Below are 11,362 nucleotides of genomic sequence, written 5' to 3'. Positions count from 1 at the left end.
GCACTAAATCTGAGGAAGTGTTGGTGGACTTCAATGTCTCAAAGAACATAGGTGTCCATGTTAATGTTAAGGTGAGTGATGCTAAATGGGATTATACCCATAATGCATCAGTTTGTAGCCTAAGAAAATGACAGTTAGAAATGGAAATGATCTTTGTGTTAAACACAGCTCACACCTCAGAATGATCCATTTGGGAGCTTTGATATTGAGGCAGCTTGCTCGCCTACGTGCCATGTGTTGTGTAACAGGATCTGTGCACACCCCAAACCTCTCTCCTCTTTCAAATGATGAGAACTGGAGGCGACTGAGGGACCCGTCTATGTTCTATCACTGATAACACTGATTTACCTTATTTTCTTTGGCCTGCTCCTTGGTGTCTGGAAAGACATACTGTATACACGCCTTGTTTGACTTACAGTATGTGAATATGCATGCAGGAAAACAATGAAAACATTTTTGCAAAGTATGCCATTTTATATACGCAGTTCCTTTGTACGGCAGATTCTTCACCTTTAGTGTCAAAACATGTCAATCACTCATACTTTTCCTCATTAATTACATTTCTTCACCTTAACATGCAATATCAGAATATAAATGCCACACGTGTTTGCTGTAAACAAGACTTTTTTCCCAGTCATTAAATCAAGTAAACAATTGGACTTCTACTCAGAATTTCTAGTTGCCATAGCAGCAAAGAGACAAAACAATTTAACAGCAACAAGGAGCAAAGTATTGTGTTTTATAGTATTATTTTCGATATTAGTATATTTATCTCAATATAATTGACATTGTTGTGCCCAAGATTCCAAGCTGAGTTTATGGTTTGATCATTATTGGAAATAAATGCTTTTTTTTTTTCTGTGGCCACTTAAAAATCAACAACCATTCTCCTTGTTTTTACATTCTTTGTTGTCAATCTCAGGGAATGTAATCACAAGCAGGACAGCATCTCTGATAGACTACAGTACTTGTCTCCAGTAATCCAGCTTTATAAACATTGACGGTGAGTTTGTTTACGCACTGAAGTAATTTTCCCATAGCACTGCTCGACAAGCCCTACCGTCTCTCTGCGTAAGAGGTACGCATACAGCAAGACTCCTTTTTGTTCTAGCACAGAGGTGGTGAAATGAACCTCCCCGATATGTCCGAACAACCGAGTCCTTGGCCATCTTCAAAGGACAGGTGAAGACCTAACTTTTACTAAAACACTTAAACTACTTTTAATTTTATTTTTATTCCCTTTTATTTGTATTTATTAAAAAAAACAAAAAAAACAGTTTTTTAGGTTGATGGTATCCTAAGTCTGTAACCTAGTAAAAATGTAATGTAACATTGATTCATTTCCATTATAATAATACTTTGCCAACTATTACTATTTTTATTTAGGTAAAAAGGACATATATATATATATATGTATTTCAACCATCTATAGTTACCTTAAATGTTGTGGAATGTCATTAAACATCATTTTGTCTTTGCTGTTACTTCTTATATGTTATAGCAAGTATAAATAGCCATTCCCTTCACAGCTTATCCTTTTTCTTTCTCAAAGTGAATGAGTGAGAAACCAGTTTCTACTGTTCTACTGCTTCTGTGGGTTGCATTAAAGCATCTCCCAAATGTTGATTGTAGATGTCAGTAAAAGCCTTTTGACAATATGATGTTCTGTGGTGTTTCTATGCCTGCTACACCATTACGTTTGATACAGCTCTCAAGGGTTGTGATTGTATTATCAGATTCAATTCCACAGCCTATTTCTTCTGCCTTTTTTACTCTTCCTGCTTGCTTAAACGAAGGTACCCTCTTTCAAGTTTTAAATTTTCATAGATTTTGGGGTTTTCAAACATCTTTCAAAAGACTGGAACATAGATTTCCGTGCTTTATATCTGAACACTGCAGAGTGATTTTACAGACAGACTATGCAGTGCTTCACTATAAAGCCTTTTCAGCAAGAAAAGAAATCTCCATTAACAGAGTAATTTAGTGCAGAATTAGGCTGTATCCGGCAGACTGGCCCAGAACAATAATGCAATCATTCAGCGTACTTCATTTATTCTTGATAGTCAGTGGTCTGTCCCTAACTGTCTTGGCCATTATTGATTATGTCTGTCTTTGCCTTATTAGAGCTTGACATCTTGAAAGGTCTTCCAGAGAGATGGTAAAAAGAAAAGACATGCAATATGGACAATGGAAGGAGAAATCCTTCAGAAACAGGTAATGTTTTTCTCTGTGTGTAGTTTTTCATGTCTTTGGTTAACACAACTTTTTGATCAAGTATTACATTTTAAAGGTATAATTGCTTTGCTAGTACCATATGATGCTTTGAGTGAAAGTTTGTTTTATTCTATCAATTATCCTATTACAATACTCTAGTCAGATTTAATTTATATCAGTGTTGGGCAGGCTATGTTTAAAAAGTAGTTAGCTTTGCTACAAAATGTAATTCAGAATGTAATTCAGGTGTATTACATCTGTCCAGACGAAAAATGGAGTTAGCTACGCTAAAGCTATGCAGCAGCAGTGCCATAACTATGTGGAAGCTATATATATATCTCACTCATTTTCTACCGCTTATCTGAACTACCTCGGGTCACGGGGAGCCTGTGATCTCAGGTGTCATCGGGCATCAAGGCAGGATACATCCTGGACGGAGTGCCAAACCATCACAGGGCACACACACTCTCATTCACTCACGCAATCACACACTACAAACAATTTTGCCAGTTAATCAACCTACCAATCAACCTACCATGCATGGCTTTGGGCCGGGGGAGGAAACCGGAGCACCTGGAGGAAACCCCCGAGGCACGGGGAGAACATGCAAACTCCACACACACAAGGCAGAGGCGGGAATCGAACCTCCGACCTGGCGAACGTACTAACCACTAAGCCACCGTGCCCCCCTATATATATATATATATATATATATACACAGTAAAAAATCCATATGTAGTATGCAGTTCATGTATATTAGTTTGAATGTGAATAGCATGGTGTATATAGAATGGTTGGTATTGAGGATCCAGTAAGCTTTGATCTGAATAATCTTAAATAAATCATATGAATAACCTTAACCTTGAACAAAATTTACATTAACTTTACTTGAGTGAACAGACTTTACTTAAGAGAATATAACTGAGAATTCATCCAACATGAAATATATTACCTGAAAAATGTAAAGAACACAAAGTATAATGTGCTACTAGAGCTACTTATATTATAATAATATAATGGCTACTTGCTTTAAAACGGAGAATACTTCAACTGCACTATTGCTACAGTATGTGTAGTGGAAAACACTGTTTACAATGCAGCTTGTATCATTCTGTATAATGTCAATGTGTTAGGAAACTGAAAATCTGTGGCATGTAATAAAGCAAATGAAACAGCAATCAATCTTGGGCAAAAAAGCCTGTATCTTGGATGGATTTACCATTAGAGGCTTATAGACTTGTTAAAGGTCAATGCGAATGAGAGCCCATTTTTCTGTCATTCCAGAAACACAATACCTTTTCAGTTCCTGTAACAAACCAAAGGTATTTTTTTAGTAAAAACTATAAGTTTTTTAACTTTTTAACTATTTGTTAAATGTTTAGGAGGCTAATGAACCAGTGGTTATTGGAAGAACATTTCCAGTATGTGTCCAGGTTGTGGGAAACCAACAGATTGTAACCTCTCTCAGCTTTTCATTGCCTCTCCTAACCCTGGATACTCACAGGAAGCCAATGGAGCCAAGAAGTACACTTAACCACCGAAAGAATCTCCACACATCCTTGCCTGATGTATCAAATTTAGCGTAACCTTGTCATGATTCAGCTTCCCTACAGGGGGCACTGAGTTATGCAGAGACCCTGTTTATCCGCAACATAACAGCAGCTGAGCTTGTGTGTGGTCAGAAGAGATATAAATGCTCAGGGTGCTTGCATTACTATGATTATCTGGACTGGTTTCTGGCACACATACAGCAAGGCAGAATGGAAGGCTTTAGCTATAGACTTTTCTACTGCAAAATGAAGAGCATTCAGAAACAGAAATATACAAAGAGTATAGATCCTTTATCCTGTATCGCTATCGGAGGGTCATAAATGTTACGGCTGCAGAGATAAGAAGATGAATTTAATCTGCATGTGGATGCAGACAATGCAGATATCAGCAGTGGCTGAATAGATAAAATAAAGTGACATAAAACAGCCACACAATGAATTGTACTGTGATTTATTTATTATGACATTGCTAGGAAACAGCTTCAGACAATTTATTTTTTATTATACAGCATGCAGAGTATTATTTTATACTTCAGGAAATAAACTAAACTGCAACTGAAATTTTAATTTCTACCTTTTTTCTTTAGTGTAGCATTCAATATAGACAGGCATGAATCATTGTATAGACTTCAGAAATATTTCTGTTTTCACTATTATTAACCTTATAACTCAAGACGTTAAGGCAACAAATGAAAACTCTATAATATTAATGATGATGCACAGTACATGACATTTATAGTATCACTGTTTGAAATCTCAATAAAGTGAGGAAATCATTTCCATGGTGACAGGGAGATGAGCACAGTCAGAATGCATATCACACTTGCAGGGCAAAGTATGGAGTCTGCTCATCTTTCTAAGCCAAAACAAATGTTCTTGGCACTTCCTGTCAAAACAAGCATGTTTCGCTTTTAGTGGGGGAAAAATTTAGTGGACACGTTCGGAACAGCCTGTTTTGTGGTTGATGGAGGATCATTCTCTGTTCAGTTTAAACTAAAGAGCTTGTGCATAAAGCACATGTTTTCAGGTATTTATTCAAGCATTCTGTGAACTGCAGAATTATTACCATCCTGGGTAAGAACAATGGTAAATATTGTTCATTTTACGTAAGAAGAGCCACCCTTTTTTTCAAATAATAGTATATTTCATTCAAAAACATTCATGGCAAATGTTTAGTACCTATAAAATGTCTTTCTTAAAACAAAATACTGATCAGTGTCAGTACATGCTTCTACCAATCCTGTATGCACATCTAAATGAATCTAATTGATATTTTTAACATTCATAACATTAAATAAAAATGGCCATTCTACATTGACAGGAGGAGTGAAGTGTTATCTGAGCCCCCTCTAGTTTTCTCAAAGCCATAGCAAGTAATGACGTCTGTCTTTTTTGATTCAATTTTTCATTTGATTCAAGACTGTGACTTTACTTTCCACAACAACTCCTAATGATACAAAATAATGCACAAAATGCAGCCTAAGGTCTGACTAATAATTTTAAGAAATATGCCTGGCGAGTGCAAGTTTAAAACTCTATGATGCCACAGCAATCTATGGCTGGGAGCCAAGGGAGCAAAATTGGCCGTGAGGGTGATAGGGATGATATACCTGTTTTCTCCTGTCAGTTAGAGTGACACAAGCCAATTGCAGGCATCTGTGATCTTATGAATGTGGAAGAGGCTATATAGCGCTTTCCTCTGAGTGCATTACACTGTTCTGTGATGCAGTTTGAAAAATATGTGGTGGCTGGCTTTGTAAGTCTCCGAGAAAGAAATTATTAGACCTCACATTCTCTGGTTGGTAGTTGTGTGAATAAGGAAGAGCTGGCTAGTGGGTGGGAAGTGGAAGATTCACAAAATGGGGAGAAATGAAATAATGTTCTCTCTCACAGACCTATAACTTCACAACATACCTCATTATCAATATCTTATTTGTGGAAAGTTTATAATTATATTTGCTCAGAGATACTGACATACTGTATATGTCATAATACAATTCAAAAATATTTCTGTTTTCTAAATTTCCTTCAAATTAGATCATATTGTCCATATCAGAAATTTTGTAATTTTGTAATTTTGCAACTATTTTGTTGATGCAAAACATTTCCTCATGCATACATCATGCCTCCAATTATCTTGATTATCCCGACATTGCTGAATAGGTTAAGCACAATACACACTAGAAGTCTTTGTAAGAAGAGTCAGTCTGCTTTGCTGCGCTAGATCAGTCTCTTCCTTCAGTGGGTGGCTGGGCCGTGAAGAGATTGTGGGCAGGGGGCACCACTGTCATGCCAAGATATTGACCTTTTCAATGAGGCAATCGATGAGGCCCAACACCAGGGGTTCCGGAACATTTATAGCTGTCATGGTGGAGAAAGGAAGTTCAACAAGCAGCAGTGGTGTGCTAATTGCCTAAGGTTGCTGGCACTCCCACTGTTTGGGTTCAGGTGGTGAGACTCTGTGTCCCTGTGGAGCCTGCTGTGTGTCCACAACAACCCTGGGGAGCTGCTTGGTTTCCTATCAGAAGCCTGCTACAGTGTGCTCTTCTCCACAACACTGAACATGCCACACTGATACCTCACATCCTTTCACACTGCTCTATTCAAGCATTGTCTTTTAACTGTGATAATTTACACAAACATACTATGTATAATCTAATATACTCTTTTGGTCACTCAAAGCATTTGACTGGACCCACACGCTCTCATGGTCATACTCTAGACTTTGGTCAATGTTTTAACTACTAAGTTTCAGATTTGGACCTCGCTAGACACACAAACCAATGGATGAATTCTATAATTTTTATCAAAGACCAAAAAAGTGGAATTGTGCCTGTTTTTTGGTGTCCATGTTCGGCATTGAATTTCTTTGTCATGTCACAGTTCATAGTAGTGCTTACATAGCTTTCTAAGAAAAGTTGGGAAAAAAAATTAAAGTTATTAAAAAATTAAAAAAATTAAAAAAATTATTTTTTTCCACAGAAATGTTTCTATCTTTAAAGTAAATGGTGATATCAAACAGATTCCTGCCCTCTTTGATACCCTCATATGATTGTTTATAAGCATCTAAAATCTGAAGGTGCTATTTTCAACCACTAAAATTCTGTGTAAGGCTATCCCAACAGAGGTAAAAACACCTCAGACTGAAAGCCAACAGTGTCCTAGCTAATTGTATTTTAGACTTGAGGCGATAAAATAATTCATTTCTTTACACTGATTAAAAATGTCTGATTTCCATTCACTCAGAGGAATGGACCACCAGTGTACTGGTTTAAAAAAAAATGTTAAGAAATGATTTATAGATGATCCCAGGAGTACATTTTTCATTAACAAAATGCCTACCCTATGACATAGACTCTGAATCTGTAATAATCCACTGGATAACTTTAGTGTTATTGATGTCACTGGACCAGTTACAGCTGTAACCATTTAATATATTATGGAGAAATACCACTGCTGTTCAATTCCAAGAGTGAAAATGCAGAAAAGCTGAATACAGACACAAAAAAACCTTAAAATTCACTAATAACTCTAGAAATTGTATTAGTTTTGAAATTCAATAAATCAATACTATCAGACTGTTAATTAGAATTTTGCGATGTCCAGTACTGAGTCTGTGTCATCAACACTGCAAAGAGGTGACCTGATTCAGATCTCACAGTTTACTGCTATGAAATATTAAAAGAAAGAATAAAGAAACTCAAAAATACTTTTTACAACGCTTATTACAACACATCTACTCCCATCACATTGTTTTCCCAGTGTTTTCCTGGGTTTCTTGTGTGTGTGTCCTATGATGTACTGGCATTCCATCAAGGGTGTGTTCTTATCTCACACTTAGTATTCCTCAGATAATGGGGTCCCATCATGACCCTGAGGACGATAAAAAGCTTTTTGAACTTTAAATATATTTTTTGATAACTTTCAGTGAGAATTTTGCCCCAACAGAAGCACTGAGTCTGCTCTTATAAAAGTCCTTAATCTGTTTAAATACTGATTTTGGTAGAACAGTTGTTATAATTCTCAGTGTAGCCTTTGACCTGCACTGACTTTAAAATATTCCTAAATAGACATAGAACAGAAGCCTTTATTTTTGTCACATATACAGTACATTTGGAGGTTGGTGTCAGAGCACAGGTTCAGCCATGATACAGCTAACCTGGGGCAGAGTGGGTTAAGGGCCCAACAGTAGCAGCTTGGCAATGATGGGGCTTGAACCCCAATCCTCTGATCAACAATCTAGAGCCTTAAATGCTTGAGCTTCCACTGCCCTATGATGAAACCTGGGTTGGATTTTAAGTCACATTTACATAGCAGGGACTACTTTGTAGAAATGGACAAATGTGAATGTCATGACCTATGGTGTTCCCCAAGGTTCAGTATTTGGAGCATTTTCATTCAATTTATGCATTCTTACATTTCACCCAATCTAAGAGAGTGTCTTAGAATGACTTATTAATATGCCCTCTCCCAGTGTTGTAATGCAACGAAGTATAAATACTTCGTTAACTTACTTAAGTAGAAATTTCACGTATCTGTACTTTACTTCGCTATTTAAATTTATGTCAACTTTCACTTTTACTCCACTACATTTTCTAGATAAAATGTATACTTTTACTCCGTTATATTTCCACTAAACATCTTCGTTACTCGTTACTACACAATAAAATAAAAAAAATAAATAAAATAAATAAAAAATAAAATTCCGACTGCAATAAGGGAGGTTTGGCGAATCACTGCTCCTAGATTGCATTACGCAGCTCCGCACGCTCTATTTCAGCATAATGTTGCCAAAAGGAGGCGGAAGCACAACTGAACCTGAGCCACAACAGAGCCACATTTTTTACTGTGTTACCAAAAAGAGCCACATCATACACATGGGCACACATGATCATCACCTTTTTTCCCTGCCATTTTAAGATCGAACTTGACACAAATTGTTTACTCAAACGATCTTGCTCCTACTTGGAAACTTTGAGGTATTTTCATTACATGCGCGTTTGACCGTAAAATACCGTATTTAACTCAAGCGAAGCGAACACGCACAATAACAAGATACACAAACTTCGATATGAACGTAAGAACCGCATGAAACCGGGCAAAGAGCCGCATGCGGCTCGGGAGCCGCGGGTTGTCCACCCCTGTCGTAGACGACCACCCCGACAATAGTGGTGAACTCGGTGAACAGGGTGAAGAAGATAACGTTATACACTCCTGGCCGAATTTGCAAGAAATGTTTCTGTACATTGGAATGAAAGATTCTTCCTACCGGATGAAGTGCCTCTTATGCCTACCGAAAATCACTGAAATTTTACTTTTTACTTTTACTTCAAATACTTAAGTACATTAAATATCAGAAAATTACTTTTGATACTTAAGTACAGAAAATATCAGATACTTTAAGACTTTTACTTGAGTAATATTCTAAAAGGTAACTTTTACTTCTCCCAAAGTCTTTTTCTAGTATGATACTTGTACTTTTACTCAAGTATTGCTTTCTAGTACTTTATACAACACTGCCCTCTCCAAATAACTATAGTCCCAATAAATCATTAGTCAGTGCCTTGTACACATTACATGGCAAAACATCCTACAGCCAAACAAAGATAAAAGGAAGCTCATTTTAGCTGGAAACAATTGATAGACTTGCTTCTCTTCTTCAAGCTAGAGCAAGTTTACAAAACAAAAATACAAAACCTTCGTGCTTTAACAACTTGCTTTAAGCAATTATTAAATCAGCATTAGAGATTTCTTGTCATACAAGACCTAGAGAATCTCATACAGTTTATAGTATTATTTTTAGGAGTTTTTTTAGTAGGGTTACCTAACACAATTTTCACATGATCTGACTCCCTAAAAAGCCAATAATACCAAAATAATATCCAATATATTGTCAGTGTTAAAGTTAACCTAACTAAGTTTACTACATGCATACAAATTGTATATGTAGAGAGAGCTAGTTGCTTTTGATATACTATCATGTACATGTACATTTCTTACACCTAGATTCCTAGTATTTACTTGTATTCACTAAGTACTTGTACACAGTATATAGAGAGAGTATGTCAAAAGTCACCTCGAGCTCTAGCCACATATACAAATAGTAACATAAAAACCTAATAAATAATTTAATATGAGCATGCTGATTAATCAGGCTTACTTATTTAAGATACATATTAAATGATTAATGAGGTGATATGAGAGCTATTTTTATCCTGCATTTTAAATTGTATTTGAAAAAACAGATTTCAATCCTCTTTTACTCAAATATCATTTTTGAATTATTTTTACCGTGCAGCTCTTTGGCCAGCGTCTGAAAATCCAAAATCCATTGGTTTGTTAGCTTTAATGAATATGGTATTATCCCAGGCAATCTGTAATCTTAGACAAATATCTTTTTTTTGTCTGATTCTAAATGTCGTACCAGCTAAATGGCTAAAATTCTGTTAGTCCTGTAGCCGCTCTCCATTTAAAGCATAATATTGAACTCTTTCACATTCTCTCCTGATTGCTTTCTCTTGACAACAGGTAGTCTGACTCCATTTTAGGCTAAAGTTGGGACATGATGATGATTGGTGTATCTGAGCTGGCTTAATGATGTAGGAGGACAAATTGTCTGCATTTTCCAACCTGAATCAGTAATATAAAATAAAGTAGGAGTGACACTTGATTCACAGCATGTTTTACCTTATGCTTTAGTGTGGCCACAGACAGAAAGACATGATAAGAATCTCAATATTAATTTCATGGCATCCCCAGGATATTTCAGTCCACATCATAAGCTGTAAGGACATATTTTAAATTGCCAATCTTGCACTCATTCCACATTTATAAATCATGCACTGGCTTTTAACCTTTCAGGAGCAAATGCTCTTTTGTCTCTTTGACTCCAGATCATTCCATAATTAATGCTGATACCCCAATATCCTGGAGGGGGATGTCTCTCATAGAGAGCTAACACATTGCTACAAGATTTGTAACTGTCATTAGGATTGTGAAAAAACTTCTATAGTGTTAAAAAAAAAGAGTACATGATTATCAAAAATTGACCTTGGCAGACAGAGATGCTGATTAAAGTCATGGCATAATTCATACTAATGTACCTCTAGAAGCTGGAGATAAGATGCCTGAGATTGTAAAGGTTATATGTAATATTCGCTAATTTTCAGTGTAAGGTGTTCCAACAACACCATGGACTATAAGTATTTTATCTCAGATCATGTAAAATGCCCTATGAGATAAATGACCTAAATACTCAAGGCTATAAATACACAGAACAGTTCATGCCAACTAGATAGGACAACAGAATAGCATTAGATAAAATAACTGGTGCAATTGACTTTCTAGGATTTTTTGACATTTCTATTTTTTTTATTTACCATGCTAGTAAAAAGTGATGTGAAATGCAAGTACAGTACTGTGTTGAATAATCTTGACTAACTCAGAAAAGAAGCTGTTGTGGAATCTGGTGGTGGTGCCATGGATGCTCCAGAACCGTTTGCCAGATGGCAGAAGGGTGAAGAGTGTGTGAGAGAATAAGGTAGAGGGTTTCAAAAGTGGGTGGAGAGACCCCAGTGGCTTTCTCAGCTGGTCTTACA

At 36.4% G+C, this 11,362-nt stretch overlaps 1 long non-coding RNA gene across 1 annotated transcript; it reads left to right on the top strand.

Annotated features, from left to right (window-relative positions):
• Positions 1-1,120: 1,120 nt before the first annotated feature.
• LOC132863821 (uncharacterized) lies at positions 1,121-4,073 on the top strand. The gene is made up of 3 exons (XR_009650154.1): positions 1,121-1,182; positions 2,125-2,214; positions 3,597-4,073. It is a non-coding gene; the product is annotated as an uncharacterized LOC132863821 (long non-coding RNA).
• Positions 4,074-11,362: the final 7,289 nt, after the last annotated feature.

The sequence above is a fragment of the Tachysurus vachellii genome, chromosome 21 (genome assembly GCF_030014155.1).
Source record: "Tachysurus vachellii isolate PV-2020 chromosome 21, HZAU_Pvac_v1, whole genome shotgun sequence".
Lineage (NCBI taxonomy): Eukaryota > Metazoa > Chordata > Actinopteri > Siluriformes > Bagridae > Tachysurus > Tachysurus vachellii.
This window is presented reverse-complemented; position numbering and strand designations above follow the sequence as displayed.